Genomic DNA, 23,095 nt, shown 5'->3' with positions numbered 1-23,095 from the left:
CAGAAACCACACAGTCACAAATCCAACAGCAAGTGCTGCCCCTCGTGCTGCGTTTGGAGCAGCATTGGACATCTGCTCCTCCACACCCAACGTGGCAGAGCTTGGGGTGAGCTCATGGTGGAATTCCAGCTGGGATATTTGGGGGGAAGATTTTGCACTGGCTGCTCATCACCAGATTTAACATTTCCCTAAATCTCTTCAGAGAACTTGCTCCACCACCAGGTTCTACCTTGTGCAGGCACTACACGGGATAAAGAAGTTTGTAATTATTGAAAGAGTCCAATTCTGTTTCTTCTGCTCCTCCTCAATCCCTGCTCTGTTCCAGCAGTCATCAGGAAAAATGGGAAGGCCTTGTTAAGCAAACCATGTCCTGCTGCACCAGTAATTGCTTTTTGGTTGCAGCAGCTGTTCAGTCATGTTAACACCTCCTTAATGATTCTGGGGAGATGCTCAAACCTGAATGGACACAATCCTGAGCAATTGCTCTGTCCAGCCCTGTTTGAGCAGGGTTTGCACTGGGTGCTCTCAAGAGTTCTTTGAGAATGTTGGTTTTCTTGCAGGTTTTTTATTTTCATTTGTGTTTATTTCTAGAGAGCCCAAGATGCCAAATGAAAGTAGCACATAAGTCAGAAAGGATCTTTCTGCACCCTCTCGTTTCCAGCTGGCTGAGCACTAGACCAGGGTGTGTGGTCACTGTGGAAAGGAACCAGCCAGGAGCTTCCTTTTACCTCTAGGTGGGATTTCTCTGCTTGAGGAGATGATCCAGCTACTCTTGATCCCTGTTGGTGTTTCCTGGATGATGCTGCTCCTTCATCCAAGGGGACACCACTGCCTCAGACCTGGCTCAGAGCTCCAGCAGAGACTCAGCTGCATTAAGAACAGACAGAGCAGGAAGAAGTGCTCTGCTTAGAAGGGGAAACATTTGCATGACAGGCACTGGTAGGAGATGGGTATCAGACACAGGGAGGTCAGCAGATAGGATAGACACAAAAAAAAGAGAAAATGTGTTACATACTCACTCCAGGATTCTCATATCACACCAAGAAATTCACAGGACATTCTCACAGACATCTCCCATTTCTCAAACCCCAAGAGTTAATAGAAATGGACAAATCTCTAATAGAACAGGACATGAAATGTCCTGAGCAATGCCTCTGCTCCATACTGAACTGAAATATGCAGAAGCACAGGCTTAGCATCCCTTAGGCCAGAGACTCCTTCAGCTGCAATTTTTGGGAGCTAAAGGAACATTTGCCTACAGCACCTGTCAAGCATCTGTTGAGAACTGAGTCACGGGATCTGAGCACACAGCACGGGCTGCTCTCCAGGTCTGGTGCTGAGCTGATGCTGAGTGCTGCAGCAGAAGCGTGCTCCTATTTTCTCAGGAAAAAGATACTTTGGTCAGGAAAAAGACACTCTGCTCAGAAAACCTTGGCCACGATGAGAGGAAAGGCAAAGGCAACTCCTAGCAGGGGAGGAGGAGGAGGAGGAGACAGCCCTTCCACACAGGCTCAGGAATTCCAGCTGGTCATGGCACCACCGTGACTTCTAAACCATGAAACTGCTTTTAATTTGGATGTCTGTCTTAAATTGTCTCTTAAATTTACACATCTAGTGGTAAGACACAATAATAATAATAATAATCTACCTGGTTTTATTGTATATAGATAGAGAAAATACAGAAATTTATAATTTATAATCTACCAATTGTTATTATAGATAGATATAGAAAATACAAAAAATTATAATTTATAATCTATTTTTACTATATATAGTATAGAAAATACGGAAATTTATAATCTACCTATTTTTATTATAGATAGATATAGAAAATAAAGACATTTACATTGTCAGAAAAGAGGTAAATCATAAATATATATTGGTTTATGGTGTTCCATGTTAAAACCCGCTAAAAAAATGCAGCTGTGCTTCATTATCACACTGATAAGAACTAAATGAGATGTGAGTGAGGAGACCTTGGCCTGCACTCCTTCCTTGTTCTTGTGCACCTGTGAAGAACATCCCAAAACTGCTTCTTTCCTGTTCTGGATTTGCAGCTAAAGGGATCCTTTCTGCATTTTTCCTGATACTTCTCTTGTTTAGTTTTCAGATTCCAAATTTTTAAAAAAAAGATATTTTTCAAAACATGCAAATTGAACATTAATTAGAATGGGATAAAATGCCTTCCAGAATAACTTCAAAAAATCAAGACAAAAATTAAAGAGAGCCTGCACAGAAGTGAAACAAATTAGCAAGGCTGCCCCAAAGTGCAGTTTTATATCCCAGTCTAAGGCAGACATGCAGTGTTCTGTTTCTGCTCTGATACATCAGTGTAAGCATAATTTCACTGAAATTGGCTTAAAAGCCTCCATTTCCAAAGGAAATATTTACACATTTTCATAAATGTTTGCTTTGCATGAGAAGACTTCTTGTTATAAACAACAAACAAAAAGTAGTAGAAGCTGAGTAAGATCAGCTCTAAGAACCAAGACTAGCCTCAGAAATCAAGTTTTTTCCTTAAAGATACTGTTATTCCTTCTGGTACAAAAAAAAAAATAAAAAGGCAACTAGAAAAGTGGATATTACAACAGGAACTAAAAATAGCAAATAACTGTTTGAAAAGAAGTCTCTTGATTTGCCAGAAGAACTTGGTTTTGAAAAGCAGTTCTCAAGTGCTTCCTCTGTGCTTCCTTCAGTGGCATTATGTGGCAAATGAAAAAAAACTTAAGACAAATTTGACACTTCTGTCAAAATGAACACATTGCTCCTCTGTCATCCTTCTGTGGTTTGAACAGGACCTTGGTGATCCTAAATGCTTAAAGACTTGTGAAAGAAAAAAATCCCCACAATTTAAACTTGTGACAGTATTTACCTTTTAAAGGAGGCAGGAAGAACAAACATCTGTGTGCTGACCTGTGCTGGTGTGGAGAGGATCCCCTGCTTCCTCTCCAGCTGCTGTCAAATATTCTCCCTGTTCAGGGCAGCAGAACACAAACAGAAACTTGTGCTCAGCCCTCATTCCAAGTTCTTCAAAGCCATAATAGCCAGGGAGGAAGAAGGGAAGGTGATTGTGCCAGAGTGCTGCTGGTGAACACTCACTGATGGAAAGCCAAACCTGAACATTTTGTATCAGTAAAATGAGCAGGAAGAACCAAAGTCTGAACAGCAGGAGCCAGGAGAATGAGATAAGCTCCCACTCCAGACACAAAACACTGCAGCTTGCAGTTTCATCTTGTGAGACCCTACAGCACTTACAAAGTAAGTGAAGACTATAAATTTACATTATTACCCAGGCCATGTTAATGGAGAAAGCACCCAGACTTACAGCTCTCAGAATGAAAGGCAAAAAGGGAACAAAAATCCAGGCAATCCAAAGCCTCTCTTGGGACATTGTGACCCTGGGGGACCTTGGAGTTTTGGACAATTCCTCTGTGGGGTTAATGCCCTGTGTCCTGCTGGTCAGCCTGGGTCACAGACACATTTTATGGAAAATCCTTTCCTTAGGATTTGTTCTCCTAAGAAGCTGAGAGGCCTCAGAAATGAAATGCAAGCAATGGTTATCTGCTGCTGTGGAATGCAACAGGTGCATCTGGGATTGGTCCATGTGGTTGTTTCTAATTAATGGCCAATCACAGTCAGCTGGCTCAGACTCTGGTCAGTCACAAGATTTTATTATCATTCCATTCCACTCTATTCTTTTCAAGCCTTCTGATGAAATCCTTTCTTCTATTCTTTTAGTATAGTTTTAGTATATCATTTTCTTTTAATACAGTATCCACTATAAAATAATAAATCAGCCCTCTGAAACATGGAGTCAGGATTCTCATCTCTTCCCTCGTCCTGGGACCCCTGAGAACACCAGCACACTTGGTGACCCCGAGTTCCACACGGGGTGAGCCCTGAGAGAGGAGCACTGCCCCAGGGCTGCAGCTCTCCCCTCCTGCTCTCCCTGGGCAGCTCCCACTGCTCCCATTTTAGAGGAAAACCTGAGACCAGCAGCTCCCTTTGGTTCAACCAGCCTGGTTGGCACTGGTGCTTCTCTGAGCAAAGACCTGTGATCCGTCCCCAGGTCTCTGCTGTGCTGCTGTGTGTGATCTATGGCACAGCCCCAGCCAGCCAGTGGCAGATTAAATACAGACTGAGCAGGAGCGCTACATGAAATTGATAAAATAAGTCTGCATTTATAAATTATACATACATTTCCCAAATTGTCATATCTCCCAATCTTCTCTCTGCTGTTTGCCAGATTTTCTCCCACCAGTCACTGTCACATCACAGCTTCTCCTTTCTTTTTTATGTCCTGATTAACAGGACATCTATATTCTCCCTTGAGCTCTCTTCCTCCCAGCAAGATTATTTTCCATATCCCTGCAGAGGGGCCAAGAAAGCATTTGTGAGCCTGAGATGCTTCTTTTTCAAGATATACTATGTGATCTAATAAAAGATAATACTTTTTTTTATAAATGTAGCTCCATGAGCACAATTCAAATGCTTCAATATAGGTTCAGAAAAAAAAAAATCTATATGAAAACAATTTATTCTTAGATTACTTTAAAAAAAATAAAATTTAAGCTTTTTCCCCTATATGTTAGGGGATTCTATTAATCATTTGGGGGGAATGGTTTGACTCTTCAAATATTGATAAAGACCAGAGATTTTTCAGCAGTAAAAAACAGCCAATCATGGAATGATCAGATCCTCCTGGTAGCACTGATCCTTCAGTGGTGCTCAGGACACTTTTGAAAGCCACTGTGTTCAAAACAACATTTACACCTCCTGCTCTATTTTCAAACTTTCCCATCAGAGTAATGACTCCAGAGGAGACACAAACAGCATTCACAGGGTGTTTGGATGAGTTTTTTCCCCAAACTTTTGCCAAGCTGTAGAACTCTAATTTCCTTAGCTGGCTCTCAACACCCGATGGTGTTCCAGGGGCTGCAGCGGGGCTCAGCAAAGATGAGTGGGGCTCTGGGATGCAGCTGGGTTGATTTGCCAAAATGGAAACACCAAATACATCGGTGTTGCCAAGGACCAAGTACCACCAGGTACCCCATTCCTCCAGGAGAGCAATGGATGATGCTGGGAAGGCTCCATCAGCACTGGATTCCCTTCAGTGTATAACCACACCTCTCCTCACACCCTGTGCCCAGCTTCACACTTTATTCACAATCCAGGGTAGATCCCCATGGGTCTTTTTGGTTTTCCTCTGCAGTGACTTCTGTGCATTTCCATTTCCTGGAATAGGTACCGCTTTGTTTTCCAAAATGTGCGTTTTTGTGATGTGGGTACCACACACACGAGACGCTCACAGCAGCTGTCCAAACATCACTTTGCATGATGGGCTGATAGGAAAAAGCCCTCTTGAAAACAGAACTCCCTTGCAGTTTTACTCTTTAATTGCACGCTGTGTGCTGCTTTTGACTTTTTTTTTTTTTATAACCGGCCATGGTTATACAAGTCAAGCTTTTAGCCCTAAACTGAGGAGAAGTGTTCACAATACATCAAACAGTGTGTAGGAAATAGCAAAATAATCTGACTGCTTTAGGCATGTCTCACTGGTAGAGCTTGAAGAGCTCAGTGGTTCAAGGAAAATGGTTTCCTCTGCTTGTCTGAAAGCAAAATGGATTTACAGGTAAAAGGCAGCATCTGTGCATGGACTACACAAATACACATCCAGACTCACCCTTTTCTGGCACGAAATAACACACAACACAAAGAGAAAGCCAAGTCCTTGACTGCTACAAGGTGCATTTCTCAGGTGCCTTCCCTCCCACTGCTTCCCAGCTGCCAGGAGAAGAATGTGTCTCCTTAAACACCAGGTTTGTGTGACAGACACTGAGCCTGTCCCTGTCAGCAGGGCAGGAAATGTGTTAAACCCCCTGCTTCAGACAGAGCTCTAATGCTTCCATTACTGAACTTATTGTGCATAAGAGACATAACAGTCCAACCTCTGAATGTCACATTTTATTCCAGAATGTTCCTTTCTACTTGGACTAAAAAGCACAGCAGTTCTGTAGCAAGGGGGTGGTAAAAGTCATTCTGTGTTCCACTTGTAATAAGAATATTTTGTTGGAGTTAATAATAACTATGAGTTGATTACAATTTCACGTGTCCGTGCTGAAATTAAATCTGTACTGCATGGTTTGACCTTGAAAAATAATTGGGTTTAGTATCTAGAAGACAAAAAACTCTGTGGCAAAAAAAGAAAAAACCATCCATAATTTTTGAAAAAGGATGAGAGTGCCAAGAGTATCTTAAATATGCTGTGCTTTTGTAAGAAAATGCATACCTGATGTTAGCAAATAGCACATTTATCACCTGACTGCCTGGGAAAACTGCTGTTCCTTGAACTCCTTAGACTTTATACATTTTAAAGAGAAAGGCTGTAATTCTGTAAGAGTTTGGAGAATGTGTTAAACCATTAAAGATCATTTTTTTGCTACCTGGGAAAGATAAGTTTCAAACTTGTTTAAGACTTCAGACATCCAATGATTCTCAGGCATTAGGTGCTGCTCTTCACCTCAGCATGGCTTTTAGATTTATGAATCTTAGCAAAGGAGACCTCACCATTCCCATGGTTCATCTGCTCCCCTGCATTACTCTCGTGCTAAATCAATCTTCAGATCCATAAACCTGGGCTGTAAATATTAATGCAGGCCAAAGCAGCCCCAGCTCGGGGAACTCTCACGGCAGAGGGAAACTGGGGAGGCAGCAGCTTCTTCTGAGTCCTCTCCAGCAAAATTCAACTCCTGGGCAAGACAAAAGAATATTCTGGTGAGAAAAAAATGGAAAATAATACAGGAAAAGAATGGAGTTCATAAGGCATTTGGAGAACAAGAAAGGGGAAGGTTGAGAGTAAGGAAAAGGACAATGTGCTGAGGGGATGGGAAAAGGAAGAACAGAGCCAAGGAAGACGGGAAAGAGAAGAAAGCACAGAGCAGTGACAGAAAAGAGAGTGAGTAACAAAGTGGTGGGAGGGAGAACACACACTAATGAGATTATGTCTCCTTCTCTTCAGTGTCTGGAAAAGCATCAGAGTAAAAGCACCCAGTTCAGTGAATGAATGAGTTTATAAATTGGGTGAGATATCAGGAGAGGTCAGGGCCACATAAATCCAGACTGACCAAGAGCAAGGGGATGCCCAGGGCTGCCTCCTAATCCCATCACGCTGAGACAGCAGCATAAATTGCCCTGGATTTCTCCTTTAAAAAATCACTGCCAATCTCTCAGTTTCAATCTTTGACATGTATCATCCCACAAAATGATGATGACTGGCACCAGGTTTCTCTGCTTTCTTATGCACTGATTTCTATTGATTCCTTGGGGTTTTTTCTTGTTTCTTTAATTTCCAAATTTCTTTTTGTTTTCATTAATCTTTCTTCAGGTTGTCAAGTCTCACAGGTGATTTTTGATCAAATTCTCTGACCTGGGTAGACTTTCTTCTGCTTTCATGGCTTTTTTGCATTTTCTCAAGGAACAGAAGGAAAGATTAAAGGGACATTGAGCACAGGCAGCAGAACTGGACACTTGGTCTTTGCAGTGATTTTTTTTTTTTTAATTGGCAATCAAGAGGAATTAAAACAAGAGTGGAAAACAAGAACTCCTGCCAAGACAGAGAGAGCAAGAGGCTGTATTCCTGCTTCCAGTTTCTGACATGATCTGTTCAATTCCCTTTTGGTTACAGTACGTCAGCTCGTGTTTCACCAAACCATCAGACATAATGCAGCCTGACACACCAATTGTTTTTTGACAGAAATGTAAAGGAAAAGAGACTCTCTGCTCTGCTGGTAAAGAAATAATTTTAAGCAGAGGAACAGCCAGATTTCTCCTAAACATGAATGCATCAGAGTGCTGTGGCCTTGAGAGCTCTGCCCCTCTGCAGCTCCTGCTGCCAGGGCTCGGGGGCAGCTCTGGGGCAGCTCTGGGGGTGCCCTGGGCCAGGCTCAGCCCCCCCTTTGCTGCTCTGCCCTTGGCACTGGCGGGTTTGGCTGCAGCCTGACCTGCAGCCCAGCTGTGCCACATCTGGGGCTGTCCCTGAGCACCATCCTGGCGATCCCCAGCACATCTGGGGCTGTGCCTGACCCTGGTGATCCCCAGGGTCACAGACATCTTTTATGGAAAATCCTTTCCTTAGGCTTGTTCCTCCTGAGAGGCTGAGAGGCCTCGGGAACAAAATGTAACAGGTGGATCTGGGATTGGTCTCATGTGGTTGTTTCTAATTAATAGCAAATCACAGCCCAGCTGGCTCAGACTCTCTGTCAGAGCCACAAGTTTTTGTTATTCATTCTTTCTTCTTCTATTCTTAGCCAGCCTTCTGATGAAATCCTCTCTTCTATTCTTTTAGTATAGTTTTAATGTAATATATACCATAAAATAATAAATCAGCCTTGTGAAACATGGAGCCAGATCCTCATCTCTTCCCTCATCCCCACACCCCTGTGAACAGCATCACACCCCAGCACATCTGGGGCTGCACCAGGACACGGCTGTGCCCCCCCAGGCTCACCTCAGTCATGTCCCAGCTCTGCAGGTGGGGCTGGCAGGCCCGGGGCACAGCTTGGACTCCCCAGCACTGTCCCCTGTGCCCCTGAACCTGCCCCAGCTCTGCAGGTGGGGCTGGCAGGCCCTGGGACACAGCTTGGACTCCCCAGCACTGTCCCCTGTGCCCCTAAACCTGTCCCAGCTCTGCAGAGGGGCTGGCAGGCCCTGGGGCACAGCTTGGACTCCCCAGCACTGTCCCCTGTGCCCCTAAACCTGTCCCAGCTCTGCAGGCGGGGCTGGCAGGCCCTGGGACACAGCTTGGACTCCCCAGCACTGTCCCCTGTGCCCCTGAACCTGCCCCAGCTCTGCAGGTGGGGCTGGCAGGCCCTGGGGCACAGCTTGGACTCCCCAGCACTGTCCCCTGTGCCCCTGAACCTCTCCCAGCTCTGCAGGCGGGGCTGGCAGGCCCTGGGACACAGGTTGGACTCCCCAGCACTGTCCCCTGTGACCATGAACTGCCCCAGCTCTGCAGGTGGGGCTGGCAGGCCCTGGGGCACAGCTTGGACTCCCCAGCACTGTCCCCTGTGACCATGAACTGCCCCAGCTCTGCAGGTGGGGCTGGCAGGCCCTGGGGCACCTCTGGCCATCCCTGCCCCTGCCCCTGAGCGTGGCCCCGGCTGCTCAGAGCTGCCAGCACCCCCGGGAGCAGGGGCAGCAGGAGGGGTCCCCCTGCCTGAGCCCAGCCAGCCCCTCTCTCTCAGCCCCAGCACCAACCAGAAATGATCCAGGGCCCCAGGGGCAGCCCTGCTCCACCCCTGCAGCCCCTGCTGCTGCCTCCCAGCCCCGGTGGATTTTAATTGTAAACCTTTTAATGTCAAAGCACGTTTGTAGGGCCCTGGGTGAGTGGATGACCTTTAATTTCAGACATGTATTATGTGTTCAGAGTGATTAAAAGAGGAATCAAGTTCAGCTTTTAACAGCTGGAAATTTCATGCAATCAGTTGGAGTATTATAATTTTGGAGCTTTTCAGCAGCAACAGTTCCAGACATCTAGAGCTTTTTGTTTTGTTTTTCCCTTTTATGAACCATTCTCTTTTCAGCAGGCCTACCTGACCCCAGGAGCTGCATCTGCCTTCCTGGGGGCACAAACTGAGGCGAAAGAAAGGGACTTTGGGGCAATGAAAAACTGGAAGATGTCCTCACCTCCCATCCAATCCATGCCTGGTTTCTAGACACACCCCCAGGAGAAGTGGATGAGGTTTGATAAAGGATTTTTTGGTCCCACAAAAATTCTCAAAAGAAACAAATGGGGTTTTTTTTTTTGAACATTCCAATTGATGGTTTTGGGCACACAGCTCCTGTGTTCTACTGGAGTCAGTGATAGTTCCAGCCCTTTTTCTGCAGCACAGGTTAATTTGGTCGCTGGGATGGTGGGAGATACAGGAAAGGAACTGCAAGCAATATTTTTGTTGTTCTCTTGCCTGAACAGGAGTGAGAGAATGGGAGCTGAGGGGCAATAATCCTCTGAGTGGTTACTGAGCCCTTCCTGTCCTCTGTGCTCAGGCACAGAACTGCTAAGGAATTCTGATAAAGAAAAATAGGTTTTGTCTTAAGTGACTCCTGAAATTCTTTCAGCTTGGGAATTGTACCAGAGCTATTAAAGACCAGTTTTATTGACATGACACGTTCCCTAGGATGGGCCATTAATCATTTTGGGTTATTGTATACTTAACATCTGAAATTCAAGCAAAATCCTAATGATACAACTAGCAGGGGGAAAAATGGAACTGATCTACCTAAAGTGCTGCTTGTGCTGTGACTGAGCAGCACATTCAGAGCAAAACCTATCAGCTGGACTCCTGCTGTTCGTGTGGAGCTTTATTCCTTAAAGTATTGCTCACAAAAAGGGAAGGAGGTGAGCAATGTCATTCTTGTCCCCTCCCTGCTCAGAAGAACTGCCTGGATACAGAATCCTGCTGTGTCCTTGTCTCTGGGGCTTGCTTTTAAAATATGTGGATAAACATATCTTTAATCACAACCCTGGGCATCTGTTCCAGCCCCGAGCAACACTGATTATTATGGTTCTAGACCAAAATAACTTAATGAGATAGAGGCTACAGGTTTTGCTCCTGTTTTCCAAATAATAACCTGTCCTCATTTACATGTCACTTAAAGAGGATTAATTTTGACTTTACAACGTATGGTGATTTCAAACCTCTAGAAAAGCAATCTATTAATGTGTGACTGCCTTAATTAGTATCTGTGACTTTTATTGGTCCTGCCTGGTCCCCTAAAAGCATTCTTTTGGCAAAACAAACAAATCAATATTATTTTAAAGAGCAGGAGGTGAGGAAAGCAATAGTGTTGATGTGAAAGGGAGGCTCAGAGATGAGGAGATCACTGGTCCAGGGCAGAGATGAGCACAGCTGCAGAGCAAAACCAGCAGCGAGCAGAGTGACAATGAGGAAGCCACTAATGAACATTAATGGCCTCGAGGTAAAGGAAGGTGGATTTAGGTTTGGTATTGGGCAGGAATTGTTCCCTGGCAGGGTGGGCAGGCCCTGGCACAGGTGCCCAGAGCAGCTGGGGCTGCCCCTGGATCCCTGGCAGTGCCCAAGGCCAGGCTGGGCACTGGGGCTGGGAGCACCTGGGACAGTGGGAGGGGTCCCTGCCATGGCAGGGGGGAACCAGAGGAGCTTTAAGGTCCCTTCCAGGCCAAAGCACTCAGGGATTCTCAAAGGCTCCCTGCAGGTGCAAACTCTGTGCCAGCCGAGGTTGGGGTCAGGGCTGGGCACTGGCACAGAGCAGGCTCTGTCCTGCTGGTGCTGCTCCAGCTCCAGCTCCAGCTCCAGCTCCAGCTCCAGCAGTGCCCTTTGGGGCAGCCCTGCAGAGCTCTGCTCCTCATGGCCTTGCCTCAGGCTCCATCCCATTCCTGCTCTGCCCTGCTGAAGGCAAGGCAGGCCTGGCATCTGTCACAGGCATCTTTTCATGAAAAACCCTTTCCTTAGGATGGTTCCTCCTGAGAAGCTGAGAGGCCTCAGGAACAAAATGCAAACAATGGTTATCTGCTGCTGTGGGATGCAACAGGGGCATCTGGGATTGGCCTCATGTGGTTGTTTCTCATTAATGGCCAATCACAGCCCAGCTGGCTCAGACACAGAGCCTGAGCCACAAACCTTTGTTATCATTCCTTCCTATTCCTAGCCAGCCTTCTGATGAGAACCTTTTCTTCTATTCTTTTAGTATAGTTTTAATGTAATATATATCATAAAATAATAAATCAGCCTTCTGACACATGGAGTCAGATCCTCATCTCTTCCCCACTCCAAGAACCCCTGTGAACACGGTCACAGGCATCCATGGCCACCAGGATTTCCCTCCAGATTTCAAAGGTTCTGCCATGGAAACAGTTTGGTGCCACTTTGGGGGTGTCTGTGGAGCAGCTGGTGAGCACAGACACCTCAGCCAGGTGAGAATCCCACAGCAGCACATCCCTCACTCTGCCCTAACTCAGCCCAGAATGAACAAATGACAAAACACAACAAGAACAGAGCAGGAGAAACCAGCAAGGGACACAAGGAAGGGGAGAGGAATCAGAACTGAGGGGGAGAAGGATCAGGAAACACAAACTGCACCAAAGCCCTTTTCTTCCCAAATTAAACATGACTGTCAATCTGCTGTGGTTTGCAGGCTGGGTTTACAAACACATTAGTTCACCACACTTCTTTCAGGTTTCATAAAAAAACACCAAACCTAACTGGAATGAGTAATAGTCAGTTTTGTTGTCTGATAATAGATTGATAGCCTTAAGCTTTCTCAAAGGAAATTCAATTTGAATAAGGATTAAACTCAAATTTTCAGTGAAGTATCCGTCCACAAATACTTATTTCTCACATTCATTCCAAATTCTGGCTGTACTTTGTCTTCCAAAGCATCACGGTTTGAAGCTAGGCACAGCTAAATCAAACAGTATCCATATTAATAAAGATGTTTAATGTAAGAGCATTGTTTTTCTCACAATCATTCATGTCTCAAAAAGCTCTTTTATAGCACCACAGGTGAAGAAGGTGTATCTGTGAGAAGTGTCACAAGTATTGAAGCAAAAATAAACACTCTTTTCTCTTCTTTTGATATTTTAGGTGAGGCTTTTAAGGTCAGGTAATTAACTCACGGCTTTCTTGTATCCTTCTGCTGCTTCTCCTGTCTCTGTGTCAAAAGAGTTTCATTAAAACACTCAAAAATTATCATTTTAATGAGTTTCTGACAAGTTAATTTCCTCCTTGTAGAGGTGCAGGGTTTGGGTTTGGTTCAGCCCCTAAAACATTTGCTGTTTACAGAGCAGGAAAACCACCAGGTGCAATGAGCAGTGCTAAACCAGAATTAAACAAATCGAACACACATTTTTGGCCTTCTAACCATCTTTCCAGTCAATATTTAAAATACATGTCATTCAGCTGAGCTCAGATACCTTTATCCCAGATTCAACAAGAGAAAATCGTTGCAGCTGTGGAGTGCACCCTTGGCCACGAACAGGAGAAGCTCCAGATCCTCCTGAACAGCCACTACAGGTCCCAACAAGCTGAGGAGGTTTTAAAAGAGCACTCACTGGAGCCTGCTGAGGCTGGAAGGAGATTATCTAATTAATTTATGAGTTTTCAGTTCCTTCTATGTTATCTGCCTAGAGTAGCTTCTTCAAAGATGTCCTAAAATGCAGCGAAACAGGGAATAATCAGAGAAAAAAAATTCTGCTTTTCATGTGAGGCAGTAAGGAGAGGAAGACAGAAAAAAATGTGGGTTTACTTCTCTTGTGTATGAAAAGGAATAGGGGGAGAGTTGCTTTAGACACTCATTCCAAAATATTTTCCATAAATGAGCTAATTTTGAAATCACCTATAATTGAACACACAGATAATTTTAGCTTTGTGCATGAAGTATGGCATTGCAGAAACTGCAAAAAGAGGAAACAGCATGTGATGTATTTGTTGAATTTAGAAACAGCAAACTAAAAGTATATTTTTCTCCAAGAACAGATTCTGGCAGTTAGTGGAAACAGTCAAGTCCTGAGCAGGGTAATGAGCAGCAATGCTGCTCTAAACATTACCCTCCACATAGGAAACAAATAGAAAGCAATGAAAAATAGAGCATGGATGAGGCATTCTTCCTTGAGCCCACTCCATTCAAGGTGGTGACTAATTAGGAAAATCTCCAAAAGTGAGTTTTGCTTTCTTTAAGTGGACCAGTGAAGATAATATAAATATAACTCAGCCCTATCAACTGATTCTGCTCCTGAAAATAAACTTTTAAGCATATGGTCAGGAAAGCCAATGTATAGGAAGAACAATTCTTGAACAGCATGACAACAGTCTGGAATTACATGCTAGGGCTCACACAAGTGGGTTTGCACAGCCATAATTTCATCAAATGCATTTCAGAGTTTGACAGTCAATCCCACAGAAACACAAGGAGGATTTCCAGGAAACGTTTACATTGTTCCACTCAGCTTTGAACAGTGGGGTTCATTTCTAGTGGGGGAATTCTCTTTGTAAGTGGGAAGATTTCTTTGTTAAGTAAGAGGAGATGGAAATCAAGAGCTCAAATTGCACCACAGGGAACTGTGCACCAAAATGCTCCAGTGACTGTGGCCTGTAGCTTATGGACAGGACTAGCAGAGCTGGAACCCCTCATTCCTGCCCTGGCTTTTGAAAACAGAACCATTGGTCCCCTCCTGAGGGTGACAGCCATGAATAAACCGGGTCCCACATTGCCCAAAGTTCCTTTTCATTTTCCTGATGTTCTAATTTATCAACCAGGCTCCTGATAGTTGTTAACACTCTTGTTAACAAAAATGGAACAACAGCACCCTCTCCAAGATAAAGGGATTCTTTCTTCAGATTTCCTTGAGAAGCACTATGTTGAGTGTATTTGATGCCTACAGAAGCCTTGCTCCCACTAGAAGGGAACTTGAGTAAGATTGGATACCCTGCCAATATTTTGGATAAGTAGATGTTCAGTCACTCGTGATACAAATGATCTGAAACTGGAGTATCATAAAATCAGGAACGTAAAAACTGATTTGTGCTCAAAGGTATTCCCAAAAAAGGAAGATAAAGTGCAGGTGATGTCATTGTGAAATTTTCCCTGTAGGAACAAATGTAAATGTTCTATGTGCTATGGAAACCTTGAATTACAAAAGGAGAATATTGTTTAGAAAATCTTTGCCAGAATTGCAGAAAAGATATCAGCACTTCAACACTGCTAGGCTTCTTTGCTCATAAATCATTACAAAAAATTACAAGTGTCCACTAGCATTCAGCAGAATGTGTAAATGCCAAAATCACAAAATCCTCCTCACCATCACCACCTGTTTTTTTAAAGGAAACAATAAGAAAAAAATCCAGAATTTGCATAAGGAAGCACTTGAAACATCCTTGTTTGGTTTTCATATTTCAAATGAAATTCATTTTCGTTTTCAGATTTCAGTGATGATTGGGTTTATGATCAAGCTGAGTCATAGACTTGGAATTTCTTAATTCAGTCTGATTTTACAGCTCCTTTATCCCGTTTGTTGCACAGAGCTGATATCTGGCAGTGAATTTCACCTGCCTTTTTCTTCCAAACAGAGCACAAACAAAGCTGGCATGACTGGGGAAGTTTTGACTATCTCTGCACAAATCCATATTTGTTGTGGGAAGAATGCAGAGTGTATTTCAATACCACACCTGCTTGTTTAACTGAATCTTCTGGAAAACTGTACAGAAAAAAAAAGAAAAGAGGAGTAAATCCCTGGAGGAGTCTGTCTGCTCATCCTCCCTTGCTGTTCTTTTGGTTTTGCTCCTGAGCCTGCACTTGGCTGTGTGCTCGGTGCTTCCCCTGGGAATGGAGAGCTCCAACCCCTATTTATTTAGGATCCACACCCTGTCTAGCAGTTAAGCTGTTTTCACACCTCCTTCTCCAGGTAAAGCAAGGCTGGTGCGATAATCCCAGGTCATAGATTGGACTAGGTGATCTTAAAGGTCTTTTCCAACCTAGTTCCTTCTGAGATTCTGTGATTCTGTGATTTTTTGATTCTGAGATTCTGTGATTCTGTGATGCTGTGATCTTTTGATTCTGTGATTTTTTGATCCTGTGGTGCTGTGATTTTTTGATTCTGTGATTCTGTGGTGCTGTGATTTTTTGATTCTGTGATTCTGTGGTGCTGTGATTTTTTGATTCTGTGATTTTTTGATTCTATGATTTTTTTGATTCTGTGGTGCTGTGATTTTTTGATTCTGTGGTGCTGTGATTTTTTGATTCTGTGATTCTGTGATGCTGTGATTTTTTGATTCTGTGATTCTGTGGTGCTGTGGTCACCACCCTGCAGTGCCTGGAGGTCGCTGCTGCCACCAAACTCCTGGTGGAGCTGCTCCTGTGAGCAGCCCCAAACCTGTCCCAGTCCCCATCAGTCTGATCAGCAAAATTCCCCTGTGCCTGCTCTGTTTGCCAGCTTGGATCCTTGGGCTGAGGAGCGCCCAGGTAAGGAAATCCAGCAGGTTACGGATGGGATTCCATTCCTGGTGCTGTGGAAAGGGAGCAGAAGCAGCTTCCAGCTGGTGGGAGTGCAGACAGAAGCACAGATCTGCCTCAGGTGAGCCTGGATGCCCAGGGAAATGAATATTCTGCTTTATCCTTGCACCAGAACACATCTGACTCCTGTCAGCTGCAGGAGGACAGACAGCACCTGACCCAGCAGGAAGTTCAATTCTTACAAACAGATGATACTTGATTTAGCATAACCTCTTTGGAGACAGAGTTCCTCCTTCAAAAGCCATCAGAAATATGATCTGGCAGAGAACACTGCTGAGAGCTCAGCAGAATGTCTCATCTGGACTCAGCATTTCTGGCTGTGCTCACTGGAGGCACAGTTAATGTCCCATGGAAATGCAGCCCGAGCCCTTCAGACAGACGGGGCTACACCCACTGCTAAATCACACAGACTGGGAAATCAACCCTTCTGTCTGTGTGCAAATACAGCGGGGCAAAGAAAATAAGTGATTCTTTTCTCAAGCTTTGCAGATGTACAAGAACGCTGCAGAGACTTAAAGTAAAATTTAAACAAAGGTAGAGAGTAACTGTATTGACATTATATCTGATTTAGGTGACAATTAATGCTGGACAGAAGCTTTTTAAATACTTCCAACCATTGTGAGGCTCAAACTGCTTCTTTCCTCAACATCAGTTACATGGTATTTTTAATCTCTATATTAAATATTATTTATATATATTTATATATTTTCCTATTGTACCTATGACACTTAATACACTTATTAAGTTTCGTAGGTACAATATAAATATACACTTATAAATAAACTTATTGTATTTATATTTATATATTTTCCTATTGTACCTACGAAACTTAATAGCACAGCCATTTATAGTTAGCAACATAAATTATGGTTTTTGTGCTAAGATTGAAAAACATAGAAGTGTTTACTGCAGCTGCTGTGCCTTGCACACCCTCACAGTATTCTGATTTATTCTGATTTACTGTGTGATTTTCCTCAGAGGATCCCTTAGCACAAGAGTAAGCAATTTTGCACCATACCTATGTCATGTTTTGTTGAATCCACATCAAGATGCCAATGCCCTGCAGCACCTGGAAATGTGCACTGATCTTCTGCAACACCAGTTTGAGCTCTTCAAGACTGAAATTGATTTTTCTCAAAGTGGCATGTGAAGGCACAAAGTGTAGCCAGTGATCCATAGCCCAAATGAGTGTAACAGTACCAGTCCCACTCGTTGTAGGAGCAGTAACTTTTTAAGTCTTTGCAAGCAACAGTGCAAGAAAAAACAGAGTGTAGTGAAGAATTTATCTTGTAAAATGCCAGGCAGTCAAGTTGTTTTACTGCTGCTGCAGGCTATTGTCAGAGCTGCTAAGTAAATGGTGGGAATGGTTTTCTTTAATTGGAAAGAGCTGGGATGCCATGGTGATGTGCTTTTTATAGCACCCCCACACAAACAGATAAACCAGCGTTTCCAATCTCAGATTTTATCAGATCTGAACCTGGTTCTGTGGTGGGAAAGGCTCAGGTGGGCTCTCACCTGCAGAGTCCCTCACCTGACAGCTAAGAGAAAATTAGCTTTAGCTCACCTGACAGCTAAGAGAATATTACTTTAAATAATATTTTTAAGAAGCTTAAAATATTATTTAAAGTAATATTTTAAAGCATTATTTAAGAAGCCTAGTAATATTATTATACATCATATTATATTATACATACATATTATGTTATATACATTATACATACATATTATATTATCTGTGACTTGTTCTGGACTTCCACAGTTTCACTGAAGAGTGAACAAGAATGAACAAGAAAGTTTTTACTGCTGCAATGGCCCGAAATAAACACCTGAATATTAAACCAATTAATGTTTCTACCTGCACTGGCTCCTGCAGAGTCCAGGCCTTTAAAAAGTCTGTTTACTTCTCATTAAATGTGTGTAACTGTAGGAGAATTGTCACAAGCCCAAGGAGAGGTGGCACCTCAGTGGATAAAAGAATTTTGACATTGCAACACCTGACATAACAGATCTTTGCAGTTACAAGTGAAAAGTGACCTTTGCAATTTTACTTCCCATTTTCCTCTCATGGAATGTGGTATTTCTGTCTTTTTTCTCCTACTTTCAAAGAGGGATTGTAAAAAGTTAGGGTTTGACTTTCTGGAATAGCTCTTAAAAGGCCTTTCAAGGTGAACAGGTGCAGATGCTTGGCTTATTTAAAATTCAAATATGAACAAGGAAGCCTGGGTGAGGTCTGGGAGGTGCTGGGTGCAATTCCAGCACTGAGGGAAGGACCTGGGCCAGGTTAGAGGAACAACCATTCCCCTCTCTCAGCTCTCCCCAGACCAGTGTCCAAGTGTGTTTTCTTCCCTTTGCATTCACCAGGTGCTCACTCAGGATCTGTGCTCAGCATCAGAGGGAATTGTTTCTCACCTGCTCAAAGCTGGGTATAAAATACTGAGAGTTAAGTGGAAAATTTGTATGAAATCTGAGAAAATCAGTGTCAGTCTTACAGACAGGAGAGCTGCATAAACTGAGCCCAGCTTTGAAGGCTCAGGCTGTGTCAACACCAAGTTTGTGCTGTTCTGACAAAATTGTATGGAAATGAGTGTTAGTAAATTACAAAGACGATTTCAGCTAAGATTTCATTTCTTTAAAACTTTAATGGCAGGTGTAGTTTGAAAGAGCAGATGATGCTAATTCCATCTCTTGCTGGCAGTCACTTACCTTTTTAAACAATGCAGCTTCTGCTGATGACAATTTCAGAGTGGCTGTTGGGGGAAACAGCTCCACTTTGGGGTGGGATTCCCGAGTCCTCCAGGCTGGGCTGCCAAGCAGGTTCTGATCCTGTCACAGGAGGAGCAAATGAGGATTAGGGTCAGTAATTTGCCCTTGCTCTGGCTGTGATTAGAGCAATCTTGAGCAGAGTTCAGGGGTTCCTGGGCATGGAGGGAGCTCTGTGCCATTCCCAGCTCAGACCCCTGGAAAAGGCCCTGGCACCTACAGCCAGGTGTTCCTGCACCCCCAGTGCAGGGATATTCAGAGACTGCCTCACTTGGACTGAAAACAGAGCTGGTACCACAGTCCTTCTATTAAATTATGGCTTGTTAGGCCTATTTCTTAATGTGATTAATGACACATCAGTGCTCAAAGCACGGGGCATTCATCAGCAGGGCCTGTGCCCTTAGCACAGGTGTGGAGGGAATTCCAGAACGTTACAACACCAAATTCTGCTGTGTCCACGAGGCTGAGGTGACAAATCACCAAAGAACAGGAGCCATTACAGCCCTGAAACATGAATTAATTGGTGTGTACTTAGTGAGATGTGTTTTCCTCTGATGTTGCAAGGATTCCATGAACCTGTATGTGTAGGGCATGGGGCTGTGGAGGCAAATATGAACACAGGAAAAGGTAGAGGGTGAGAAATAATTCAAATTTAAATATTTTTCCAGTGCAGAATGTCAGACAACAGGAAAATAATCTTTCTTGAAGATAGGAACTAGCTTTGGTCAAGGTTTTCTCAATGGAAGAAATGTGTTCTGAATCTTGAGTTAGCAATTTAGACAGAGAGAGCTGACAGTCATGTAGAGTGCTGACCAAGGACATATTCTAGATATAATAAAAAAATAATACAACTTACCTCTCAGCATCTCTGTAATCAGAGCAAGAAAGATCAATGCTCAAAATCAGCCCCTAATTACAAAAAACACCCAAAGAAATAAATATCTGTCTGCAGAGACCATTACTGACAAAACTGAGCAGCAGCCCAGGTGAGCCAATGACCCTGAGACAAAAGCCCTCAAAATTCTGAGAGAAATGGAAAATTACCTGAAATGCAAACAGAGGCAGGGAGTCTCAGTCCCTAAAATGTAAAGGTGGCTGTGATTTTAGGTAATTAATTAGAAATAATGCAAGCAGACCTCATTACTTTTTTGTAACATCTGTGCATCTCAGGGCATTTTTGATCAAATATCATACTCTCACATTTGTGTCTCGTTTCACCAGGAGTCATGAGTGACTCTTGTTTTCTGCCTAGTTCTGTTCAGTTTTTTTTCTTCCTTTTCTTCCCCAACCTTGATTGTCTGTCTTGGCTCTGTTATTTCATCTTCTCTTTCATGTATACTGTAAATTCTCTGGAGCACTTGTTTCTTTGTTATAGGTCTGCAGAGAGCCCAGCCATGATCTAAAAATGAGGGGATCTAAGTGACGGCATACAAATAAATGAATAAAATGTGTTTATTGCACTTCTCTAATAGAAAGAGGTGATTAATGCATAATAAACACTGATTTTATTAATTTAGAAAAACAATAAAGGGAAAATCTTGTTGGTAAGCAAGTCTTGGAAAAGGTATTTCTATGCAATCTCTTGTAGCTCTCCTCAGAAAAACTTCCTTGTTCTGCCTTCAAAAGCAGAGATATTCTGAAAGAATGAAATATTAGGGAAAAAAAAATAAAGAAGCTAATAATCAGTCCTGTCTATCAAAGAGACCTGTGAATTATGCAGTGCTCCAGTGCCCTGACCACAGTGGGAGATTGAAGATTGACTCTCTGGAATTGAAATTAAAGAGGAGTTGCAATATCTGACATAAACCCCGTTTTTCATGGCTCCAATTCCTTCAGAACTGGCCATTACTAAATGGACATTGACATCAGAATGCAGAGTTTTTGTAAAACCTGCTGGGGCTGCAGCAGAGCAGGGTTTGGATCTCCACACACAGCCACTCCTCTTTGGCAGAATTAAAAATAAAATTAAAAAAAAAACAAAAAAACAAAAAAAAACCCAAAAACTTGCCAAAATTAAAATACACTTCTACTTTAACAATAATAAAACAAAATAACAGAAACTCCCATCACAATATAATATATATCAAATTACGTATTAAATCTATTTATATTTGATATTTATACATCAAACATAAATATATTTGAGATATAAAAATATATATTTTTATAGATATCAAGTATATTTATATGTACTATATAAAAAAACTCCAACCATATACAAATATGATACGTAGCCCAACACACACAAAAATTACAACCATAAAAACACAGCTACAAAAATTTGAAAATAAAATTTTTTAAAAATCACAAAAAACTAAAAAAAAGCTTTCTCCAAATCTCAATGATACAAACCAAAGATTCCAATACCAAACATAGACATCCCAGAAACAAACAAAAAATACACCCTGTGAGCTGAGCTATAATTCTTCCTACATAATTATAAAAAATAATTTAAAAAATCTGCTACAACTCTAACACAACAAATACATAAATTAAAAACCAACAAAACTCAAAAAACAAGAAAAAAATTTACATTTTTTTCTTTGCATCATCAGTTAAAAAGTTATAAGAAAAAGGGAAGTGTTGTAAAGGTTTTATTCTGATTCTTATTACTCTTTCTTTTAGTTACTGTTAATACATTTTCTTTATACCCTTTTGAAGTTCTAAACCTACTTTACCTTTCTGCTGATCCTATCTCAGAACAAGAAGTGAGCGCACTAGTAATTAACCAACCCTAAAACCCACCACGCTCATTAATACAATTAACCAAAAAAAAAACCCAAATCACCAAAATCTCAAAGTGAGAAACCGAAACCCCAGAGCACAGTTTGAATAACTCTGCCTGTGCCTCAGCCAAGGCCAGCCTGCGCTCAGGGCTCAGCTGAACACAAAGCCTTGCCCAAGCTCGCCTCCCTGCCTGGCACTGCCACATCCCCTGAAAAATCCCTTGGCCCAGGATTTTGCTCCTGGGAAGCTGAGAAGCCTCAGGGAAACATGAAAACAATGATTACCTCATTTGTTTCTCCTGTGTTTGGCTGCTTTGGAATGTGGCTGGGGGTTGTTTATCCAACAGGGATTATTTCATTGGTTTTGTGGGAATCGTTTTCACTTAGTGACCAATCACAGCCAGCTGGGTCAGGGCCTTGAGTGAGTCACGAGTTTTCATTATTATCTTTTATCCTTCCCTAAGTATCCTTTCTCTATTCTTTGGTGTGGTTCAGTTTAGTATTCTTTAATATAATATAGATCATAAAATAATCAATTATCCTTCTGCGAACATGGAGTCAGATTCACCATTCCTCCCCTCAACAGGGTCTCAGAAAATACCACACCTGCCCACCTGGCTTTGTCCCCATTTAGGAACATTTTGGCTTCCTGCACTCCCCACCTCAGGAAAAAAAAACCCAAAACCAACCTGGAACGCATAACAAAAAATTAAATAAAATAAAAAAGTCGGCAACAAAAGGAAGACTGAAGTGCAAGAGCAGGGCAGCCTTGTCTCTGTGGGCTCTGGGAGTGGGGACTCTGCTCCTCCTCCATTCCAGGCTCCTCCAAGCCCAGCCCAGGGAGGATCCTGTGAGATGGGAGCGGTGGGGGTGACCTTGGCTGCTGCTTGAGGACAATGTTTGAGGATGGCTGTGCCAAAATAGTGCTGGAAGAGCTCTCAGATGTGACATCTTATTTTTCATACCCTGTGCTGCTGCTTCTGTGTGTTTCTAAACCTGACCTCCAGATTTATCCCCTTAAGAATTTCTGAAATAATGGCATTCCATGAAGAATAATAATTGCTAAAAGTTTCCATGGTTTGTTTTGCCTCCTTAAAAACTACTTACAAAAGTGAAATTTCATCCTTTATCTCACCTCTACCTTTGATGGTTTTTTCTGCTCTTTAGAAATCAACAATCTGCTAATAATAGATACTTCACACAAGATGTGTTAAGTGGTGTTTTATAAATGATGTTTCATAGCAATGGATTACTCACAACACTCCAGCCATCTAAATTACAAAATGTGTTACAAAGAAATGGAAAATCACATTTTTGCAGTTATTATAAAGTTTGCATTTAACTTTTTGTCTATTTATCGTTCTATTTCCATTTTGAATTAGTAGAACTTTCACTATCTGTACCATCAGAATAAACCTTTACCTGCTTCAGACAAAAAAAAAAATTGTTGACTTTAGGTCTATCATAAGATTTTCATGTGTTCAAGCAACCACCCTCATGCAGAGAAAAGTGAAAGGATAATTACCACATTTTTTAAAGGTTTCTGCCTATGATAAGTTAGTTAT

The sequence above is a fragment of the Molothrus ater genome, chromosome 14, assembly GCF_012460135.2.
Source record: "Molothrus ater isolate BHLD 08-10-18 breed brown headed cowbird chromosome 14, BPBGC_Mater_1.1, whole genome shotgun sequence".
Classification (NCBI taxonomy): domain Eukaryota; kingdom Metazoa; phylum Chordata; class Aves; order Passeriformes; family Icteridae; genus Molothrus; species Molothrus ater.
The sequence above is the reverse complement of the archived record's forward strand: the minus strand, read 5'-3'. Positions refer to the sequence as shown.